This window comes from Canis lupus, chromosome 10, assembly GCF_048164855.1.
Source record: "Canis lupus baileyi chromosome 10, mCanLup2.hap1, whole genome shotgun sequence".
NCBI lineage: Eukaryota > Metazoa > Chordata > Mammalia > Carnivora > Canidae > Canis > Canis lupus.
This window is the reverse complement of record NC_132847.1, coordinates 49,183,140-49,207,786: the sequence shown is the minus strand read 5'-3', so window position 1 is coordinate 49,207,786 and position 24,647 is coordinate 49,183,140. Positions and strand designations below refer to the sequence as shown.

The following is a 24,647-nucleotide window of genomic DNA, read 5'->3' as shown; positions in this document are numbered from 1 at the left end:
ATAAGACTTGACAGTGCCAAAAACTCAACTGGATATATGCCTCAGTGACTTAAAGATTTGCTGAAAACTGCATATTTGTTTGTAAAATTGTAAGTACAGAAATGAAATAGATCACATTACCCCTATAGTTTTGCAAAGAGAGAAATTCTAGTATGACCCACACAACCAGCCTGTGACTACAACAGAAAGTTATTCTGGAAGTCAGCGCTATTTAACTTCCTCTATTGTAATACGGATAAAAGTCTCAACTATCCAATCTTTTAATGCTCAATATAAGTGACTTAACTATATGTTTTATAAATGACAAATGTCTTCAACTGGTCTTAATATTTAGATCTACCAGACAGAATATATAATATATTTTGAATGTTCACAAATACTGGTAAGTTATATTCTACAGAACATACCAAATTTTTTAAACTTGGGATAGATTATTGTACTATGAAGGAGGAGAAAAGATCCAGAATCATTATCCAAAAATCAATGGTCTATTCCACTCAATCACAGAAAAACTTTAATGGCTAAGGTCCAATCATCATCTGAGAAAAGTTTACCTGGCATAGTGATGATAGAACTGCATCGAACTATATGAATTTACCTTCAGAGTGATTGACCACTAAGGAAATCATTAAGTTCAGTCAACAACTAAATGTTTTAAACACACACTGATGAATATGATATACATTGATTTTGTGTAGATAGTAGTAATTAAATGTGTTTAGAGAAAAGTCTCAGCTCATCACACAATTATCTGGATTGAAAACATTCAACAGTAGCTTGAATTTCTAGAAAAAAAAAACAAGAAAAGCTGTTTGAGGTCTGTTTAAGTAATTCATAATGTATCTGAAGTAAAAGTGGCCATTTAAATTCAGATGAATAATTGTTTATGGCTTTGGCTTACATGATGTCCAGGAGGGTGTCATGACAGGTGTAAAATCTTCTAATCACTACATATGAGATTAGTCTATTTTCTCATTTTAGGACAAGAATGCTTCAAACCATCTTGGAGACAGATGACCTGGAAAAGAGAGACACACACACACACACAGATAAAAAGAATAGAGAAACATGCAGAAGGTCTAACAGAAGCAGTGAAGAATAGCTTATGAAGAAAATTTAACAGGCCCCAATTCCACCATCCTCCCACCATCATATACACGCTTCCGACAGGCAACTAACTTATTAGTTGGGATTTCCAGCTCTTTCCTTGTTTACCTCCATGTTGCTAAATATTCTTAAGTTAAGACATTAGCTGTTTTCTAATTAAAAAACGAGTTGGATTTCACTATTTTGTTCCTCAGCCACTTCTCTTCCTTCACGCTTATAATAATTAGTTTTTCAGGCATTTTTTACCATAATTTTCATTTAAACATTACTTTTAGTGTTTCTATTTTCCACAGGGCAAGGAAGCAGCCTTGAGCTGATTCTAAAAGCAATAGTTAACAAGAATGGTAATGAAAACTGATTCCCACAACTGACACCATGAGTGAGATGGAGGCAGGGAATTCCAGAAAACTCCTCATAAGATGTAAGTGAGCAGGAAGAGTGGGCTATCCAGGCCCAGGAATATTATTGCAAATAGCTGGGATAGGGTAGCAGATACTGTGGGGAAATAGATGCACTCAAGTGGACCTAGAGAAATCTGTAGCCAGAGAACACCATAACTAGGATGAAGGGCTTCTCTTCCACACTGAGAGCATTCACCCCCCACCCCCCCCACCCCCCGCTGAGTGACTGATTTCACCAATTCTAAGAACGGTAGGGTAGCAAAGATGTTGCTTAAAGTGGCTCAGGGAAAAGGCACAAGGTGCAGAGAAAAAAAAATCACTGGAGAGGGCATGTCATAGGAGCAATAGAAAAGAATTGTAGCAACATTTAAACTTCTCCCCCTTTTCCTCAAAGGGATTCAGGAAAATCCAAAAAATGTGAATGCCGATTGCTTAAATATGAATACTAACTTTAAAAACATTCATAACCACATAAAGATTTTTGCAATTAAAGAAAAATTGACATTTTCAGGAGGAAGAAAAATAATCAGAAAAAGGCTAAGATGAAGGTGAAAACAGCAACACATCCTAACTTTAGTTTAAATATATATCCATTGGAACTATGAAAGAATGCCAAGAATCTAAAAGGAACTCAGAAATCCGGCAGCCTGGGTGGCTCAGCTGTTTAGTGATGCCTTCAGCCCTGGGGTGGGATCCTGGAGACCAGGGATCAAGTCCCACAACAGGCTCCCTGCATGGAGCCTGCTTCTCCCTCTGCCAGTCTCTGCCTCTCTCTCTCTCTCTCTGTCTCTCATGAATAAATAAATAAGATCTTAAAAAAAAAGAGGAACTCAGAAATAGCCAAGATACCTAGAATGCCCATTTTTAAACATCTTTGTTTATATGACAAAGGTTTTTTCAGTTAATAATAAATACAGTAAATCATACTAATCAGAAAAGAAAGTCAGTGAGCATTTTCTTTTTTTAAAGTTTAAATACATAATCATGGTTGTAAAAAATAGAAACTAATATAAATGTTGAAGATACAAGTAATAACTCTAAAACACATTAATGGGTCTGTCTTGATAAAAAGCAAAAGGCTGGGGCCCCTGGATAGCTCAGTTGGTTAATCCTCTGTTTCTTGGTTTGGGCTCAGGTCATGATCTCAGGGTGACAAGATCCAGACTGCATTGGGCTCCACACTAAGCATGCTTAAGATTCTCTCTCTCTCTCTCTCTCTCTCTCTCTCAGGGGCCTGAGTGGCTCAGTGGTTGAGCTTCTGCTTTTGGCTTGGGTCGGATCCTGGGGTCCTGGGATAGAGTCCTACATTGGGATCCCCATGGGGAGCCTGCTTCTCCCTTTGCCTATATCTCTATCTCTCTCTCTGTGTCTCTCATAAACAAATAAATTAAAAAAAAAATCTTAAAAGATTCTTTCTCTCCCTTTCCCTCTGCGTCTCCCCCCTCTCCACTCATGCTCTTGCACATGTGCTCATTGTTTCTCTCTCTAAAAAGAAAAAAAAAAAGTGAAAGACAAACACCTACATATTAACCTGTCACAGTAATAATTTCTGTTTTCAAGCTTTAACTTCTGTAAATGGGTCAATAATCTTTGTGTATTCATATTTGTTAGAATAACATGTAAACTGTATTTTCTGTCTTCATAGTTGATCAAAAAACATTTTGAAATAATTTTAGTATTGTTTAACATCAAGCGACAGATATGCAAGTGAATAGGAAAATCTTATCATAAAACTGGCAGAGATTCCTTAAATTCATAATACTAGAAATTGTTATATCTCCATCTATGTCAACATTTGTGCTTCTGGAGTGGTTCTCTTGGTTTTTATATATACTGACAGTATAAAATATTCTATCAATAAAGTAAGCTAGAGGAAAGGGATGTTACTAAGATAATCATAAGGAAGAGAAAATACATTTATTGTGCTGTACTCTATCAAAATTAAAAAAAAAAAACTGTATAAGTGGACCTGAACAGTTCAAACCTGTGCTGTTCAAGGGTCATATGAATATATGAAATACATATATGAATACATGAATATATATAATATCTTGTTGCTATTATTTTGAACAAACTGTTCTATGTTGGAACAATTAAGAAAAAATTAAGAAAATAAAAATTTTATTTTTATTTATTCCTTCTCCAATGCTCTTCCTTTCTTAATGTAGATCAGAATTTCTGATCTATATGGCTTTCCTTCTCTTTAAAAAGCATCTTTAGCATTTCTTATGAAGCAAGTCTATTGGCAACAAATTAACTCAGTTTTTGTTTGCTGTGAAAGTCTTTATTTCTCCTACACTCTTGAGGGATAATTTTACAGGGTATGGAAATCTAGATTGATATTTTTATTCTCTTAATACTTAAATTATTTCAATCCAGTCTCTTCTTACTACATGATTTCTGAGAAGCCAAATGTAATTCTTTGCTGCTCTTTTGGTAAGAGGTTTTTCCCCTGATGTTTTCAGGATTTTTTCCTTATCTTTGATATTCTGGAGTTTGAAAATGTTATGTGTAGGTATAGTTTATTTGACATTTACCTTGTTGTCTTTGAGCTTTATGGATCTGAGGTTTGGTGTCAGACATTAATTTGGAGAAAATTCTCAGTTGTTATTTCTTTTTCATTGAAAGTGATTTTATTTTTTAACACAATATTTATTAGTTTTAGGTATATAATATAGTTATTTCACAATTCCATACATCACTCAGTGCTCATCAAGACAGGTGTACTCCTTAATCCCCATCATCTATTTAACTTATTCCCCCACCTACCTCCCCTCTGGTAACAATTAGTTTGTTTTCTATAGTTAAGGGTATGTTTCTTGGTTTGGCCTTTCTCTCTATTTTCCCCTTTTTTGTTTGGTTTGTTTCTTAAATAACACAAAGCAGTAACATCATATGGCATTCATCTTTGTCTGATTTATTTTCCTTAGCATTATACTCTCTAACTCCATCCATATTGTTGCAAATGGCAAGATTTCATTTTTTAATGGCTGAATGACATTCCATTGTGTGTGTAATATATGTTCACTTCTTTATCCACTCATCGTTGAATGGATACTTGGGTGCCTCCTTAAGTTGGCTATTGTAAATAATGCTTCTATAAACAGAGGGATGCACGTATCCTTTTGAATTAGTGTTCTTATATTCTTTGGGTAAATACCCGGTAGTGTGACTATTGAATTGTAGGGTAGCTCTATTTTCTACCTCTTGAGCAACCTCCCTACTGTTTTCCAGAGTGACTGCACCACTTTGCATTTCCACCAACAGTGCAAGAGGGTTCCCTTTCTCCACTTCTTTGCCAATGTCCATTATATCCTGTTTTGTTAATTTTAGCCATTCTGTCAGGTATGAGATGATATTTCTTTGTAATTTTGATTTGCATTTTCTTTTTTTATAAGATTCGTTCATTCATTCATTCATTCATTTGAGACACACAGAGAGAAAGAGGCAGAGACATAGGCAGAGGGAGAAGCAGGCTACTCACAGGGAGCCCAATGTGGGATCTATCCCAGATCCTGGGGTCATGCCCTGAGCTGAAAGCAGATGCTCAATCACTGAGCCACCCAGGTGTCTCCAATTTGCATTTTCTTGATGGTAAGTGATGATGAACATCTTTCCATGTGTTGTCTATTGGTCATCTGGATGTATTATTTGGAAAAATATCTATTCATGCCTTCTGCCCATTTTTAATTGGATTATTTGCTTTTCTCTATGTTACTTTATAGAAAAAGTAAAGTATATAATATGTAAAGTGTACAAAGCATATGTTAATTTACTGCTTTTTGTTAGTAAAACTTCTGGTCAACAGTAAATCATTAGTAGTTATTTTGTGGGGGTCAGAAGTTATATGCAGATTTTAAACTGCAAGAGGATTCAGCACCCCTAATCCTTGTGTTTTTTAAGTGTCAACTCGTGTGTGTTTGTGTGTCTTACACACACACAATGTAAAATGAAGGACAATAGTGAAACAAAAGCCAGAAAAGAGGTATTAGTTTTATTTGTTTTTTTATAAAGTACTTGCACTACCCCTGTAGCAGTGTAGTATTTTGTAAAATTAGACCTGGATTAGTTGTAAGTGTATATTCCAAACTCTAGGGAAACCACTAAAGTAAGTTTTAAAAAAAGTAAAACTAGTATGCTGAGAAAGAGAAAATGGAATCATATAAAACATTCAACTAAAAGCAGAAAAAGTGTAAAAGACCAAAACAGGTTGTCAGAGTGGATTTAAAATAAGATCCATCCACATATTTTCTACAAGAAAACCAACTTGCAAATATAAAGATATATAGAGAATAAAAGTAAATGGAGAGAAAAAAATAAGCCATGCTAACACTAATTTTTTAACATTTATTTTGTGGCGGGGGGGGGGGGCAGAGAGCAAGAGAGAATCTTAAGTGAACTCCACTGAATGCTGATCCTGACAGACTTGATCTCACATCCCTGAGATCATGACCTGAGCCTAAATCAAGAGTCAGATGCTCAACCAACTGAGCCACCCAGGTACCCCCATACTAACACTAATTAAAAGAAAGTGGCAATAACTACATTTCAGATGGAGCAACTTTAGTGCGAGAACAATTATCAGGAATAAAGAGTGGCATTACACATGATAAGGAGTCAATTCCCGCAAGAAAAGATAATAATCCTTAATGTGTACATGACTAGCAAAACAGCATCCAACATATATAATAAATTACATAAGGCAAAAGCTGATAAAACTCCAAGGAAAAATATATGAATATGCTCTGATAGTTGCAGACTTCAATACCCCTCTCAGAAATGGAAAAATCCAGCAGACAGAAAATGATTAAGGACCTATTTGAAAATTTTTTAAGATTGTATTTATCCATTTGAGAGAGAGCGCAAGCATATCAATGGGGGAGAGGGGCAGAGGAGAAGGGGAAGCAGACTCCCTGCTGAGCAGGGAGCCCAATATAGTGCTGCATCCCATGACCCTGAGATCATGACCTGAGCTCAAAGCAGTTGCTCAACCAACTGAGTCACCCAAGCACCCTGAGACATTTGAATTTAACAATAAATCAAAAGGATATAATGAACATCTATAGACTATGTGATACAATAACAGGAGAATACACATTCTTCTCAAGATATGGAATATACACCAAGATAAACCATGTGTGGGGCTATAAAACACACATTAACAAAAATAAAAACAGAAACTGTACCATATCTACTCTGAGACCATAATGGAACTACAATAGAAATCAGTAACAAAATGATAGAAAATCCCAAAATATTGATTACAACAGAAATAACACATGAATCAATGAAGAAATTACTATGTTAAATGTTAAAATATTTTGAGTGAAATGGAAATGAAAACATTAAATGTGTGGCTACAGTGAAGTCAGTAAATGGGAAATTTATAGCATTGAATGCATATATTAAAGAGAAAAAGATCTAAAATCATTAATTGAAGCTTCCACTTTGGGGAAAAAAATTCTATTAAATCTTAGAGATTCAAAAAAAAAACATTAAAAATTTTGTGTGTGTGTTTTCTTTTTAGAAAAACAAAAAGCCAAAAGAAGTGACTAATGATAGAAAACCTGCAACCACTTGATTTGAAATTTTAAGAGAGGGATCCCTGGGTGGCACAGCGGTTTGGCGCCTGCCTTTGGCCCAGGGCGTGATCCTGGAGACCCGGGATCAAATCCCACGTCAGGCTCCCGGTGCATGGAGCCTGCTTCTTCTCCCTCTGCCTATGTCTCTGCCTCTCTCTCTCTCTCTCTGTATGACTATCATAAATAAATTTTAAAAATTAAAAAAAAAAAGAAATTTTAAGAGAAGTATCTTTTATTGTTATTTTGGGTATCCTTATTTGAAATTCAATTTTTATTTTCCATATTTAAATGCCATTTGCTTTTGTTGTTGTGATTGCAAAATTAATTGGTCTTCTACACATTTTGTTCTTTCCAAAAGCAGTTTTAAAGCTTGATATTTCATTGTAAAAGGTTTTTTTTGCCTGCTTGTAAATGTTATAAAACTTTAAGGAAAAAGTAATAACTTAGAAAAGCAAAATCACATATAGCAAATAGAAAAATCTGAGCAGATTCTTTTATATCCCCATTTTCTTTGGGATAACACAGTACTTTAAAGGTTGAGATTAACTTCCCCAAATTTCTTTTTACAATGCTCACAGCTTGACAATGAGCAGCCCTTCACTTTTGTGGGAAGGTTTTTACTTTCACACCAATATTCTGCAACAACAGTCACAATGTAGAACAGAACTGGAGTAATTCATGTTCTATATTTTTGGCTTTGCAATCACTGCACTCATTATTTATCTCAATTTGTGGTTTGCACATGAAGATATGTGTTACCAGCAGGATTAGAGACATAAACTCAATCAGAAGAAAGCTAGAAAGATTTCTGAGCCATTACAAATTTACTCTTAGAAGAATCAGGTGTTGCTGAGTCTACATATTTCCAGGCTAGTTCTATAACAGAGTTTTCCAAAGTAGCTTCCAAGTATAAAATAATACTTCTTAAAGATAAATAATATTTATGTGCTAATATGAAGTATATTTATATGTGTGTAATTGAAATGAGTGTAATATATAGTAAATGTTTGGAAATTAGAAAAAAGATTTGGGGGTTAGTTAATTCTGGTATTTAATATTGCTGGCAATATTAAAATTGCTGGCACTTAATGATAAAAAAAAGTAGACCAAGTGTTAAATGTTATTATCGAATTAAAATGCTCTGGAGAAAAAGCATCCTTTTATTGACTACACTCAAATTTGACCACTCCCATTACACTGTCCTTGGAATTTGACTGAATGAAATGAGTTCTAGAAATTAGAAGAACATAAATTATATACTTATTCAATTTTATTATTTGTAGTAATACCAGCATTTTTATTTTAAAACTACTTTTACAAGACTGAATAAAGCAATTATGTTAATTGTTATGAATAAGTAGATTCAATATAAGGGAAAAGAGATGCAATTATAAAATCAAGTGAATTAATTGAAAATACCATTAAAGTATAACTGAAAATATGAAATATTGCTATATATATTCTAAAAATACACACAATTAAAGAAACAGTAACAATAAACACTGTTGGTATCATATTAAGGCTCTAGGACAGTTACTCACTTGAATTACAGCAACCTTGAATTCTGAGAGAAATGCCTGATTCCAGATCCAGAACAGGGAAAGTAACAAGGGATCCTGATATAAACCTGAATAGCAGAAAGGAGCAAGTTTTTTTTTTTTTTTTAAAGGGAGTCATGAAAAAAGTCTCAGGAGTCAGCCTGAACTCCTCTTACTAACTAGAAACTTTGTAGAAATCTTTCATAGGGAAGGATGGTATCAAGTACCAAAAGCATAATCTCAGTTTGAATATTAGAACTTTTGCTTATTTTGTCTGAAAGCAAATCACTTCATACTTAATGGTGAAGGAAGATAATGATATTTATTTGACTGGGTTATTGAGAGGATCACATAGCAAACAGTCCTCGACTTCTGTTAGGCACATCCTAACTCTTAAATTGTCTGGTCATATCTATAAAGTTCTAGAGATTTTAAAGTAGTTTCCTACAGAGTTTACAACCATTCTAAACAAAAATGTGGGTTATCTAGAACTCTTAATCAATGGATAATCTCAATTTAATCCACTATTAGAACCAGTGATATTTTCATCATTGACCTACATTCTGGTTAAGATTATTAAGGTGTTAACTATGAATTCTTTACTCACAGCAACAACAGAGCAGATAAAAACAAATATTAAAAAAAACAATGCAAACATTGTTTTATCTTTTTGAGATCACCCCAGAGCCCATGAGTTAGGTTTCTTTAAATAGAAGTCAGAAATATGGCCTATATTTCTAGATTTAGGAAAGTACCATCTTGGAATAAACTTGCTTTTATTTATCCTTTGTCATTTTTGACTTACTTGGGAATCAAGGTCACTTAAACTTCACTTGATCCATCTTCCCAGAAATGTGTTAGTTTATGACAAAGCAGGGTTTTATGGAGCTTTTGATATATAGGGTTCTCTTTGATTGTGGAAAGTCCAAACTCCTGTTAAGAATACAGATTAAGGGAGGTGAAAAGTCTATGAAAAGATAAAAATTAACCATTGAAATAGTGCTGTGTATTTGCAGTTGTAAATAATCCTTTGTAGGAAAATTATAAAAGCATGTTTAAAAAATTTTGCCCATGGGCAACTTTCCAAAAATCATATTTTTAAATGTTACAGTCTAAAGAGATTTTCCAGTCATAACATTTGATCCATAACAACAGAAACAACATAACTTGGAATAAGTTATTAAAGTCATCTTCTGAGTTTCCTGTACCAAAAAATGTGATTATAGTAGTAACTTACTTGAAAAGGTTGTTGTAAAGATTAAATAGGATGATACAAAAAAAAAATCACTTGGCAAAGTGTCAATAGTAGCAGTAGGAAGTTTTACCACTCTCTGCTGGGAATAATATACATGATGTGTGTGTGTGTGTGTGTGTGTACCTGATATATCTGTAGATATGTATATATAATATAGATATCACGACTTCTTTATTAATCCCTTGATAGACACTTAAATTGTTTCCATATCTTGACTATTATGAATAATGCTGAAATAAACATGGGAGTGCAGATATCACTTGGATATCCTGTTCTCACTTCTTTACATATATACTCTGCAGTGGGATTGCTGGTTCATTTGGTAGTTCTTTCTTCTTATCTTTTTTTAAAGATTTTATTTATTTGTTCATGAGAGACACAAAGAGAAAGAGAGGCAGAGGCAGAGGGAGAAGCAGGCTCCTCACAGGGAGCCGATGTGGAACTCGATCCCGGCTCCCTAGGGTCAGACACTGGGCTGAAGGTGTCCCTAAACCACTGAGCCACCCAGGCTGCCCTGTAGTTCTTTTTTCATTTTTTGAGGAAACTTCATAATGTTTTCCCTAGTGGCAAATTTACATAACCACCAACAGTATACAAGGAGTCCTTTACCTCCGCATCCTCTCTAACATTTATCTGTGTTAGAATTCAATGACCTTAATACTTATAAGACAATTCAGTTTCTCTATTTCATATTTCATGAATTGTGATAGTAGATGTTTTTTTGAGGAGTTGGTTTATTTCATCAAAGTTCTTAAATTGATGCATTTAGAGTTGTTTGTAACATGCTGTTATCCTTAAATGTCTTTAAAATGTGTAGTAATACCTTCCATTTTACTTCTAATATTGGTTATTTACATCATTGTTTTTGATCAAACTTGCTTGAGTCTTTGTCAATTGTATTGATCTTTGCAAAGAACCATTTTTAATAGATTTTTCTCTATTACTTTTCTATTTTCAGTATTGTTGGCTTTTACTAATTATTTTATGTCTTTTGAGTTTCTTTGGCTCTTCATGTTCTAAGTTCTTAAGGTGAGAGCTTAGATTATTGGTTTATGACTTTTCTAATGGGTACATATATTTACTGCTGTAAATTTCCCTTCCAAAATTGAGTTAGCTGTGCCACACAAATCTTGTTATATTTCATTTTCACTATTATTTCAATATTTTTTCCCTTGAGATTTCCTCTTTGAGTCATGATTATTTATAAGTATGACGTATAGTTTCTAATCATTCAGAGTTTTTTAACTTTTAACTTTCTGTTGTTGATTTCTAGTTCAATTGTAGTTGGTAAAGCATTCCATATAATTTAAATTATTTTGAATTTGTTTAGTTTTTTATTATCCAAAATATGGTCTATCTTGATATATGTGCTATAGACATTGGAAAGAAAAATCAATTTTGTTGTTATTGGATGGACCGTTGTAAAAATGTTGATTATATCCCATTGGTTGATGAGTTGGTACTTTTTTTCTTTTGAGTTCTTTTATATTCTTATTCAGTTTTTGAGAGAGAAATGTTAAAAAATCCCCAGCTATTATTGTTGATTGGTGTATTTCTCAATTACCTATGTATCTGTTGGCAGTTCCAAGTTGTCATCTTCCTCAGGTCTAAGTCTAAGTTATATGCAACAAAAACAAAACCTGTAAAACTCATTATCATGCTACCCCTTGGATCCTGGGGTCCCTGGGCAGTCATATTTCTTTTTTCAAACTTTATAGTCATCTTGAATTTGTTTTATTCATTATGTCCAAGGTTTTAGCTGTATTTAGTGAGAGGAATAGAAAAAAAGTATGTGTATTTCACCTTCCTCAAGAGAAAGTCTACCTTTTTCTATGTATAGTCCAGCTTTGGTGTGTAACAATCCCACAAAAATATATTACTGTCATTTTAAGGTAGTGCTCCTCAACTTGGGTACAAGTTGGAATTACATGGGGATCTTTTTTTTAAGATTTTGTTTATTTTTATTCATGAGAGACATAGAAAGGCAAAAACATAGGCAGAGGGAGAAGCAGGCTCCCTGCAGGAAGCCTGATGCCGAATTCGATCCCAGGACCCTGGGATCATGTCCTGAGCCAAAGGCAGATGCTCAACCACTGAGCCACCCAGGAGTCTGTACATGGGGATCTTTAAACATTACTTATATCTTAGGATACCCCTACATATTCTGATTTATAGTTTGGAGTTATTCCTGGAATATTGAGATTTATAAAAAACTCTCCTTTTATTTAAATAGGAAGGAGAGGTGGAGGATCACTATTTTAAGTAAATGGGTAGGAAAAGCTGAGCAACACTGAGCCCATAAACCCTACTCCTAGCACAGTATCTTATAATGAAGAGGAAATCCTTAACTTCCAGCTTTCCCCAGAAGAGCAAGTGTTTTGGACCACACATCTAGTGCCGCCTGAGAGACTGGCTACTAAATCATCTAGCTCAGAGAGTCAGTGGAGTTTGGCATTTTGGGGTCCTGGAGCACCACAGAATACAAATGAGCTATTTTTAACTATATTCTCAGAGAAAATAAAAAATTCAGTAGGTATATGAAAATGCACTCAATATCACTAATCATCAGGGCAGTGCAAATCAAAACCACAATGAGGTATATCCCCTCACACTGTTAAGATGGCTGTTATCAGAAAGACAGGAGATAAGTGTTGGCCAGAATGTGAAGGAAAGGGAACCCTCCTGAACTGTTGATAGAATGTAAGTTAACACAAACATTATGGAAAACAGTATGGAGTTTCCTAAAATAATTAAAAATAGTAAGAATAGGGATCCCTGGGTGGCGCAGCGGTTTGGCGCCTGCCTTTGGCCCAGGGCGCGATCCTGGAGACCCGGGATCGAATCCCACGTCGGGCTCCCGGTGCATGGAGCCTGCTTCTCCCTCTGCCTGTGTCTCTGCCTCATTCTCTCTCTCTCTCTCTCTGTGACTATCACAAATAAATAAAAATTTAAAAAAAAATAGTAAGAATATATGATCTTACTTCTTAATATAACCAAAAGAAGTAGAATCACTGTTTTGATTAGATATCTGCACTCTTATGTTCATTGCAGCGTTACTCAGAATAGCCAAGATTTGGAAACAATCTGTATATAAAGAATACATCTAAACTATATATTATCTACTTATATATATGTATATATGTATACATATAGATATAATGGAATATTATTCAGCCTTTAAAAAGAAGGAAATCCTACTAGTTAAAACGAAGGTGGAGGGCATTATGTTAAGTAAAATAAACCTGACATAGAAGGCAAACTTTGAATGATCATGCTAATATGTGGAATATTAAGTTTTTTTTTTAATTTTTATTTATTTATGATAGTCACAGAGAGAGAGAGAGAGAGAGGCAGAGACACAGGCAGAGGGAGAAGCAGGCTCCATGCACCGGGAGCCGGACATGGGATTCGATCCCGGGTCTCCAGGATCGCGCCCTGGGCCTAAGGCAGGCGCCAAACCGCTGCGCCACCCAGGGATCCCAATATGTGGAATATTAAAAAAAAATCAAACATGAGCTAAACTCATGGTAACAGATAGCAAAATAGTGGTTATCAGAGGCTGGGGCATAAGCGGAAAAGGGGAGATGAAAAAAAATTAGAATGATGTTTTCTATGGCCGGATGGGAGAAGGTTATGGGGATTTATTGTTTATTGGGCACAGAGCTTTGGTTTTGCAAAACAAAAATAGTACTGGAGGAAGATGATGCTGATAGTTGCACAAATATATGAATATCTGTAATGCCACTGAACTCTATGCTTACAAATGGTTAAGATGCTAAGTTTTATGTTCTGTGAATTTTACCACAATTAAAAATTCATACAAAAATATACATATTCCCTTGTTCTAATTTGATACTTCATTTGGTAACTGTGATTTTCCCAACAATATTTCTGATAATTGCCTTTAATTTTTAAAGCTAAATGAATAAACTTCTGAGAATATGGCTATTTAAAAATATAAAATCTCAGCTAAATGAAAATTCTGTTTCCATCATCTCTTTTTTTGACATATCTGCTCAGTAGCCAAATATTCGTTGCTCTTTACACTGTGATGTCTTTGGTACCCAAAAGATCTTTTGAAGTTGAAATGTTAACAGCAAGACTTTGATCCTATAATCGGGGGAAAATGTCATATAAGTGTAATGCTTCTGGGCTCTGAGCTTTGGCATGTGTAATATAAATCTTTTATTCTGGATTATATTTTGGTGATGTTGGCTCTTCTTTTCTTCTTTCTTTTTTCTTTCTTTCTTTCTTTCTTTCTTTCTTTCTTTCTTTCTTTCTTTCTTTCTTTCTTTCTTTCTTCTTTCTTTCTTTCTTTTTCTTTCTTTCTTCCCATCTTTATTGGCAGAAACACAATGAATAACTCTATTTATAGTGAATGTGTAGTCTATACAGGTGTATAAGCAGTCTGTATATTTAAAGTATATTTTTTCTCTTTCTTTTCAATTGGAGAACAATCAGTAACATTTACTATTCAAATTTTATGTAAGTTAAGGTAATGCTAGTAAATATAACAGAAACTTTGAAATCTCAGGGGTTTAAAAATAATTGAAGTTCATTTTTTCCTAGTAAAGTCCCAACTTTGGCTCTGCTCAAGGCAGTCACTTAGAGACTCAATTGGATAGGAGATTTGCCATTTTCAACATGATTGCTTTCAAGGTTCCCTCACCAGGAGAAGGTGGAAGAAAGAGTAGAGAATTAGACTGGTAATTGTACTTAATAAGCTGATTCTGGGAGGATATCCATTCCACATACCCACATTCCATTGCTCAGAAATGCCCGGACTTAAATAAAACGAGTGTATTTAAATACCAGCTAGTCAGTCTCTAAGTTGTCCTGTTTCATATATTGTCTAATTTAATTTCCAAAAATAACTCAGTAAAATCCTATTTTATAGGTGAGTAAACTGAGGTTTTGAGAAATTAATGCTCTGAACTAAGTAACAACTAGAAATGGGACCTCAGAATTGTCTAACTTTTTTAAACTCCTTTATTTCAAGTGCAAAATGGAATTCTATTTCCAAAGTCCTTTAATCAAAGAAAAATGAAGTGAGCCAAAGGAAGGTAATCAGTAACTTCAATTCACTAAAAATTAGAAACCTTTTATTGTCTTGCCATTGCATAATATTAAGATTTATGTGGTGTTAAAAAAATATTTATGTGGCGTTACACTTAATATTTCTTAATGTGGTAAAAGAAATCACTCTAAAGTAAAACTACAACTTGCATGCAAACTTGTTCTCCATGTAAAAAGTACTGAGGAGGTATCAAAATTTTCTGGCTTTAAAAACACTTGGGTGCCTTTATTCAATCAAGACAAAAATCAAGGCAAGTGAGAGAAATTTAGCAAGGTATTGAAATTTGCCAGCTCATTTTTATTCTAAGAAAAACGGATGTATACTAAGAATAAAATAACATAGATTCCATTAGTTCGTGTAAAGTGAGGTTTTGAAATCATGGTCTCAGGTCTCACAAATACTAATCTCTGTTGGAACAGTTAGAAAAAATAATTAGTTGAATGAGAAGGTTCATTTTGTTATTGCGAAGAAATAATAACTTATTTATTTGTGGCAATTCAGGAAAGGTATAAATATAATTGAGTGTTGACTATGTTCAGAATTTACTCAGAGAATTTGCAGCTTACCTGTTATAACACTACACATAAAAAGTTTAATAGAAAATGTGCAGTCTATGAGACATGGTAGTGAAGAATAACTTTCGATGTTCTATCAAACACAAAGGAAGACATTTGAAGGTAAGGTCACACCCTTCCCCCACCAACATTCCTATAAAATACTACAGCAATCCTATGAAGTCAGCTACCAATAAAATTTTGGAATAAGTAACTCCAAACTGACTACAAAGTTCATAAACATAGCCCAAAGTCCCCATTTTGAACCTTTTCTTCCTGCCCACCTGCCTGTGTGTGAGAGGGTGAGGAGGGGGATTTCATGTTATATTTAAATGCCTTTAGTTTAATCAATCTGTTGAGGATTACCTGAGCTCAGGTAACATGATATTGAGGTGGGGTCGGGGAGGGGACCAAATAAAATATGTAAGGTGAATTCATTTCCATAGAGCTCTAGATAGAAATTAGGTCAAGTCAGGATCTTATTGCTTTTCATGAAAAAAGAAATAAATTACATAGTTGAAACATTTGCCATTTCTTTTAGAATTCTAATTTGCAAGGAAAATTCTTACATTGTACCTACTGTACCATGTATACCAGTATCTGTGGTTTATTTGCATATTTAAATAGACAAAAGTGAAACCTCGTAAAAATATTTCATGAAATGATTCTTCACACATGGATAGTTAAATAGGTTAACTGACGGGAAAATGACTATGTAAATAATCTAATGCTCAACTAGCATTGTGGCTGCCACAAGTTCAAGTGCCTATTTGGACCTAGGATAAAGTCCTGAGGTTTTAAAAACAACAACAACAACAACAACAGCAAAAATCCCTAAAACTTTAAATAGTTATTTAAAAAGGGAAGTGGCTCAGTGGTTTAGCGCCTGCCTTTGGCCCAGGGTATGATCCTGGAGTCCCGGGATCGAGTCCCACATCGGGCTCCCTGCGTGGAGCCTGCTTCTCCCTCTCCCCGTGTCTCTGCTTCTTTCTCTCTCTCTCTATGTCTCATGAATAAATAAATAAAATCTTTAAAAAAATTAAAAAATAAAAAGGGAAATTGAGTATAAGTTCACCACTTTGTTTTCTCTGATGCATGCTTTTCTGGAAGACTTTGTTAATTTCCTATTAAGTAACTTTTAAAAATATGGAAAACACAGACTAGCTTGACCTTTATTCTAATTCAGTGTTCTCAGTATGTTTTCTGTCTCAAGGTGTATACATAGATAATAGACTGTTAGTTTTTATTCCTTTTTTGTAATTCATAAGTTGAAGAATCACACTTTTTGCAAAGCCATTTTCACATTTTAATTTAACTATTGAGTGATTATAACATCAGTTTTAACTAATTTTGAAAAAAATCAAAACATTGGTTAAAGTTATTGAGATAGAAGGTTTTAAAACCAAAGGAAAGTGAAAATGGGATGAATTTTTAAAAGTAACATAACAGAAAAAAAACAAGAAATACTAAAGTCTGTAGCAAAGAAAGAAATCATGAGTCTAATTTATCTCCAGCTTCCAAAAAAAGAAGTTGCACATATAAAGTATAAATGAAAGGAGAAACTCCACCTCTACTTACATAGAAGAATACAAGAATATAGAGAGATTTAAGATGCAGGGCAAAGGACAATGAATTCTCATGTATGTCAGTGTGTGTTTTCTGGAATAATACAGATGTGTCTACTGTGGATTTATGAAGATGACAAGGGTTACAGTCTGGTGGATGCAACACAATTGTTGCTTATAGGCCTTAACTTCTCAGGATACATATGTAGTTTATCATGTCTTTTGTCCATTTTGTAATGGAACTTTTCTACGTGTTCATTTTTAGTAGTTGGAAATGCAAATTTTGTTTGTTGATCTTCTATCATGCAACCCTGTTGAACTCTTGCATTCTATGAATTATTTTTTGTAGATTCCTTGACATTTTTTACATAGTCATGTCACATGATTCTTTCTCATCCTTTTGCCTGTTATTTCATTATTCTCCCTTATTTCAGTGGTTAGAATTCCCAGTAAGGTGCCAAAAGTGATGAGGGCAGACATCATTGCCTTGTTCCTAATCTTAAGTGGGAAGCATTCAGTCTTTCACATTGAGTATGATGTTAGCAATAGATTTTTGGAGTTTTTTTTTTTTTTATCATGTTGAAATAATTTATTTCTACTTTGCTACGATATTTTACTGTGCATGGGTATTGGGTTTTATCAAATGTGTTTTTGTATTAGTTGATAGCATCATATTATAGTTCAACTTCCAACTGTTATCATTGTGTCTTACACTGACTAGTTTTAAAATGTTGAAGTAATCTTGTATACCTGGAATATATGTTACTTGTTTATGGTATATAATTCTTTCTTTACACTGTTGAACCAATTTGCTAATATTTTGTTGAAATTGAAGTGAGTTTGCATAAATAGCAAGTAGTGGGCCATATTTTATTTTTATCCACTATAATAATGTGTGCCTTTAATTAGTGTAAGTAGATCATTTATATATAAAGTAATATTAATATGTTAAAGTTCACCATTTTATCATTTTCTTTCTACTTTTTCTTTTACCTACTTATTTTATCTTCTGTTGGTTACTTGAAGATTTTTAGGATTTCAGGATGGCTTATTAAATGCTTTTGAGTGTATCTCTGTATACTTATCTTTATAGTGATAGCTCTAGGTATTAATGTGACTTAATACAGCCTACTAATAGTAACAATCACCACTTCAAAAAAGTGAAAACCTTATTTCCATTTCAATCTCTTTAATCTTCACACTTTTAAATATGTTTTCTTGAATATAAGATAGTTATAATTTTTTTAAATTTTTTAAAAATTATTTATTTACTCATGAGAGACACAAAAGGAGAGGCAGAGACATAGGCAGAGGGAGAATCTGTCTCCCTGCAGGAAGTCTGATACAGTACTCTGTCCCAGAACCCCGGGATCACGACCTGACCCAAAGGCAGATGCTCAACCACTGAGCCACCCAGGTGCCCCATAATTTTCATTTGAATAATCAAATATGATTTATAAACCTTACAAAGAAAAAAATAATTTTTATTGTATATACCAAAATGTCAGCATTTTCCATCTTCCTTCTGATTCTCCAATATTTACTCTTTTATCAAGTCTTATCTGTTTAAAGAACTTCTTTTATCCATTCTTTATGGATAAGCCTGAGAGTGAAATAATCTTTTAGTTTTTCTTTGAGTGAAAATGTATTTATCCTTCATTCCTTAAAGATAGTAGTTTTGTTCACTAATAGAAGTCAGTTGATGTTTTGTTTCTCAACACTTGAAATATGTGCCCCCTTTTTTGCCACTATAATTTTATTTATTTTTAAAGATTTAATTGTTTTAGAAAGAGAAAGAGAGAATGAGCATAGGAGGAGCAGAGGGGAGAGGAAGAGACTCTCAAGCATACTCCTCACTGAGCATGGAGGCCAATGCAGGGCTTGATCTCATGACCCAGAGATCTTGAGCTGAGCCAAACCAAGAATATGATGCTTAACCAACTGAGCATCCCCCAGGTGCCCCAACACTATGATTTTATAGGAAAAATTGGTTGTCTTTTGAATTTGAGTTCCCTATTGGTAATGTATTCTTTTAACCTGATTGCTTACATGTTTTTTTTCCTTAATTTTTCAGAATTGAACTATATATAGTGTGTGGGTATGTATTCTTCTAGGTCTATCCTATTGGAGGTTCACTTAGTTTTTTGAATCTCTAGGTTTGTATCTTTCAACAAACTTGGCAAATTTTCAGTTAATATTTCTTGTATATTTTTTCAGTCTGTTTTCTCTGGGAATTCTGTCCTCAAGGTTATTGACTGTTTTCTGTCATCTTCACTATATTACTGAGCCTGCTGAGTGAATTGTTTGTTTCTCCTATTGTGCTTCTCAGTTATATAGTTTCCATGTGGTTTTTTTTTTTAAATAACTTTTATTTCTTAGTTTTTCTGATTTTTTTTTCTAATTGCTTCAAGATTATTTATAATATGTGGTTAAACATTCATTTTCTGATGGCTGGTTTAAAATCTGTGTCATAATTTCAACATCTGATTCAACTCAATGTTAGCATCAAATCATTTTCTTTTCTCATACAAATTGCGAATTTTCTGGTTTGTGGCATTGCAATCCTCCTAAATGGTGTCTCTAGATGGGAAATGGTTGTTTCAAGCTTTTGGTGATTCTCGAGATGGGCCTCTTGTTGGGGTGGGATGGATACCTTTGCCATTGCCCCCAGGATAATGAGTATCTTGGTGCAGGAGCAGACCCTCACTCATGGTGGGGAAATTGAGTCCTTCCAAGATTTGAAACTTGTTGAGGTAGACACCTACTACAAGTATAGGAATGATGGTAATTCCAGTGATAAGTGGTTCTTGTGTTGGGATCCTTTCTATGAGTGCCTTCTGGCTACCTGGTATTTTTGAATGGATTTTGGGAGATCCAAGACTTCTGGGACAGTGTTCCTGATCAAGCCAATTTGTTTTGGTGAAATCTTGGCATTGATACCTGGTTCCTTTCACTGGGGGATGTAGTCTCAGATCCTCAGGGATCAAGAGGCTTCCCAGATCAGGCCACCTGTTAGAGAGCTACATGTTGTTCTTTTGGAAGTTATTCTTGGACATCCTGTGTCTCTGGGTGAGGTGAGTGAAGTCCATGGAGACAGAGGCTTTCTGTACTGGACATTTGTTGTACTGGAATACCTCTTGCCACTGCTGCCTTCCATCCTGGTGCCTCTCAGAAAGAAGAATCTCAGACCACAAAGAGGCTTTCTAGATCACATGCCAGTTGTGAAAGTGTAACTAAGTTAATATGAAGTTTTCATCAGCATTACAGTTCAGTGTGGTTGAAGAATAAGTCTACCTGAATTGTCGTAAGTTGCTAGGTTGGGCTAGGTTGGCTACAATACACCTTATTCTATTAGGGTTTATAAGATGTTATGCTGCTATGTTGTTTCTCTAATCCTGGGTTCCTAACAAGTTTTCTTTTCTCTTTCCGCCTTTACTAGTTCTCTCTAATATGTTTCTTTGATTCTTTCTAGACCTTATAGCTGTACTTGGAAGGCAGGTACAGGGTTAGGTGTTAAGAATTGACTTTAATCCAATTTTTAATGATCAAAACAAGTGGGGAGTTGCCTGAAATAAATGTGACAGTATGGACAATGCTAGATTTTTAGCCTGTATAGACACTGGGTTTTATATTAATTATAGTTAGGAATAACTGAAGAATCTAAAGCAGAGATATAATTTATCTTTATTAATTTTCTAAAAAAAAAAGAAACTGGCCCTAGTAGTAGTGTGAGGAATAAATTGAAGAATAGTAAATTTAGAAACAGGCTGACAACTTACTAGGGTGTTGCATTAGTCTAGAACAGAGATGATGGTAGTGTAGACTAGGGTAATGGTGCATATGAAGAGAATTTGATAGATTTTATGTTTGTCTTAGAATTAAATTTGATCTAGCTAATAAAAGAGGCAGTATGAGAACTTGTTCTGGAAATAAATCTTATGAATACAAATAAAATGTGAATATTAATAAAATATTTTTTTTGGTTTCGGTATCAATAAAAAAATTACCATGATCAATGTCAAGGAGCTTACCATCTGTGTGTTCTCCTCAGAGTTTTAAGATTTTAAGTCTTACATTATAATAATTAGTGAATTTTGAGTTAGTTTATTTTTTTGCATATGGTGCATAATAGTGGTCTAGTTTCCATCTTTGAATGTGTCTAATTTTCCCAGCACCATTTATTGAAGAGACTATCCTGTTTCCATTACATATTCATAGCTCCTTTGTCATAAATTAGTTGACCATATATATGCGGGTTTATTTGGGTTTCTTCTTTTCTGCTGATCTATGTGTCTATAGTTATACCAATACCATAGTGTTGTGACTACTATAGCTTTGAAATATAGTTATAAATTAGGAAGTATTATACCTCCAGCTTTGTTCTTTCTCAAGATGCTTTGGCTGTTCAAGGTCTTTTGTGGCTCCATACAAATTTTAAAATAGTTTGTTCTAGATATAAAAATACCTTTAGAATTTTGATAGAGATTGTATTGAATATGTAGCTAACTTCAGATTGTACAGACATTTTAACAATATCAATTCATCCAATCCATGAACATGGAATATCTTTCCATTTATTTATGTCATTTTAAATTTCTACCAGTGTCTTGTAATTTTCATTGTACAAGTCTTTCACTTTAGTTAAACGTATACAATTATAAAAGGGATTACTTCCTTGATTGATTTCTCTAGTATTTTATTATCAGTATATAGAAATGCAACTGATTCTTGTGTTTATTTTGTATCTTGCAATATGCTGAATTCATTTAATGATTTAACAGTTTTTGGTGGAAGTTTTAGTGTTTTCTATATATAATATCATGCCATTTGCAAATAGAGACAGTTTTACTTTTTACATTATGATTTGTGTGCCTTCTATTTATTTTTCTTGCCTAGTTCCTTTAGGATATCCTGTAATATGTTGAATAAAAGTGGCAAGAGTGGGCATATTAATTTTGCTTCTGATCTTACAAGTTTTCAGATTTTCACCATTGAGGATGATGATATTGGTGGGCTTGTCATATGTGGCCTTTATTATGTTAGGTATGTCCCCTCTTTACGCATTTGATTGAATGTTATGATCATGAATGGATTTGAATTTTGTCAAATGCTTTTTCTGCAACTATTGAGACAAACAGGATTTTCTCTATTTTGCTAATTTGATGTGTCCCATTAATTGATATGGGGATATTGAACCATCTTGCATCCCTGAAATAAATCCACTTGATCATGGTGTATGATATTTTTAATGTGTAATTTAGTTTGCTAATATTTGGTTGAGGACTTCTGCATCTGTGTTCATCAGGGATATTGGCCTATAATCTCTTGTCTTGGAAAGTCCTTGTCTGGTTTACATATCAGGGTAATGCTGGTCTTCTAAAATGCTCTTTGGAAATGTTTCCTCTCCTATTTTTTGGAGAAATTTGAGGATTGGTATTCTCCTTGGGTAGAATTCACCAGCACAGCTGTATGGTCCTAAACTTTTGTCTGTTAGGAGTCTTGTTGTTGTTATTGTTGGTCTTTTAAAGATTTTATTTATTTATTCACGAGAGACACAGGGAGAGAGAGTCAGAGACACACAGGCAGAAGGAGAAGCAGGCTCCATGTGGGGAGCTCAATGTGGGACTCGATCCCAGGACTCCAGGATCACGCCCTGGGCCAAAGGCAGGTGCTAAACCACTGAGCCACCCAGGTGTCCCTGTTAGGAGGTTTTTGATAACCAATTAATTCCCCTTATTAATAATGTTTATGCAGATTTTCTATTCATGATTCAGTCTTGTAGGTTGCATGCTTCTAAGAATTTATTTTTTCTAGTTGTTCACTTAGTTGGCATACAATTTTTCATGGAGATTTTTAGTCCTTTGCATATCTGTGGTATTAGTTGTAACAATCCCTCTTTCATTTCTAATTTTGAGTATTCTTTAGTTTTTTTTCTTCTTGTTACTTCATTTCCTTTGATTCTCTGTGTTTGTTTTCTATACATTGGATAAAATGGTCACTTCTTCTTGTCTTGAAGGCATAATCTTGTAAAGATGAAACTTAACAACCATCTTTGTTCTAACTCTTGGTTGTCTCTTGAATCTGTAATTATCCAAGCAGGCTTCTTTGTCCTTAGTGGCTCCAGGAGTTGAGGGTGTGTCAAGAACTCAGTGTTCCAAATCTAAGGATCTCAATGAGCACCTAGATGTAGGCCAATTGGAAGCTGGACCTCCAGGCAGCATTCAAATATACCTCTTTCAGGGGAACACTGTTAGATGGAAGTTTCTGTTTAATTCCTCTGTACTTAGTATTAAAGACTGTTATTATGTTATTATGCTTTTATAATCCTGCTGAATGCATGAACACAAACCCTGCTGGCCACCAGAGCCAGGGACATGTCTTCTGGGTAGCAGCCACAAAAGCTGGAGTTCAAAATATGTATACAAGCTTCTTTTTTAAGGAATCAGTGACTTGGGGTCAGGTAGAGGGAGAACATAAACATGGCACCCATTGGCCTGCCTGGTCTCTGGAGAGAATACGATAGATTCCTACTCATGTGTTAAATTAGAGACCTGACCCTCAGGATACAGCTTTAAAGATAAGCGAATAGGTCCTTTCAGGGAAAGACTGGGTGCCATTAAATCTGTTGCCCCTGCATTAAGCCCAGGTGGGATAGCCACAATAAGTCTATTCAAGCCTATTAAGAACTGTTTCTTGGGGTACCTGGGTGGCTCAGTTGGTTAAGTGTTCAGCTCAGATTTTGACTCAGGTTATGATCTCAGGTGTATGAGATGAACCCTGATCAGCATGGAGCCTGTTTAAGATTCTCCCTCTCCCTCTGCCACTCCCCACCATGCTTATGTGTGCACTCTGTCTCAAAAAACAAAACAAAACAAAAACAAACAAAAACTGTTTCTTAGTTTGCTATAATCTTCTGAGTCTAATGGATATAATCCCCATTGGCTTTTAAAATTAGGTATTTTGGGGGTTCCTCTCTCAGCTGGAAGTCATAAAAATTGGGGTGCCGGATGTGGAGTTGAAACTCTTTGCTCCTCAGGGAGAAGTTGGGGTTGTGAGTTCCTTTCTGGTTGCATGCCATCATGCCAGTGGTGGCTTTATGACAAGATTGTCTTAGCCTCTCCTACCCCTTTTGATTTTTCTTTTTCTTGTTTGCCCAATGCGTAGCAGTCACTCAGTGCCTGTGTGTGTGTGTGTGTGTGTGTGTGTGTGTGTTTTGTTTTTGTTTTGTTTTTTTTAGAGGAAAGTTCTCAAATGTGACTATAGATTCAGTATATCTGTGGTATGAGAGAATTAAAGACTGTTATTAAAGACTGGAGCCTCCTGTGTCTCCATCTTCCATTTGTTTTTATTTGATTATTTCTGCCATAAACTCACTAGCATTTTAGCACAAGTGTCAGTTGTAGACTAATCTTATCTTATGACAGAATCAAGAAACTCTATGTAATCACTCTTTTTCCTGATATCTTCTGAAAAATTCCATAAAGAATTAAAAATGGAAATATGCATATATACTACTATGAAGCATCGGAATGGAAAAATAGATGCATATGTCTATATTTGCTTATATA

The 24,647-nt window shown here is 34.5% G+C and overlaps 2 long non-coding RNA genes across 2 annotated transcripts in view; both read right to left on the bottom strand.

The window, feature by feature from the left end:
- Positions 1–24,647, bottom strand: part of LOC140641564 (uncharacterized) — a 518,379-nt gene that overhangs the window by 87,983 nt on the left and 405,749 nt on the right. The window lies entirely within an intron of this gene.
- Positions 885–9,564, bottom strand: LOC140640954 (uncharacterized). Its single transcript, XR_012037548.1, has 3 exons — positions 9,434–9,564; positions 8,632–8,717; positions 885–1,018 (listed from the first exon to the last, which is right to left on the bottom strand). It is a non-coding gene; the product is annotated as an uncharacterized lncRNA (long non-coding RNA).